The following is a 219-nucleotide window of genomic DNA, read 5'->3' as shown; positions in this document are numbered from 1 at the left end:
CCAAACTACTACACAGTGGTACAAGTCCGGCCATGTCATAACATAGATATGTACAGGAACAGGAGTCAGGACAGAGAAATGATCCAATCCTGGCCTGCTTGACGCAACATGCTTTAAAAGCACTCCAAAATGTGTTTGAAACTAATGTATAGAATATATAATGGCTTTCCAAGCAAAACACAGAAGGAAAATCTTATGTAAATAAGATAAATCTGATTT

The sequence above is a fragment of the Penaeus monodon genome, chromosome 32 (genome assembly GCF_015228065.2).
Source record: "Penaeus monodon isolate SGIC_2016 chromosome 32, NSTDA_Pmon_1, whole genome shotgun sequence".
Classification (NCBI taxonomy): domain Eukaryota; kingdom Metazoa; phylum Arthropoda; class Malacostraca; order Decapoda; family Penaeidae; genus Penaeus; species Penaeus monodon.
The sequence above is the reverse complement of the archived record's forward strand: the minus strand, read 5'-3'. Positions refer to the sequence as shown.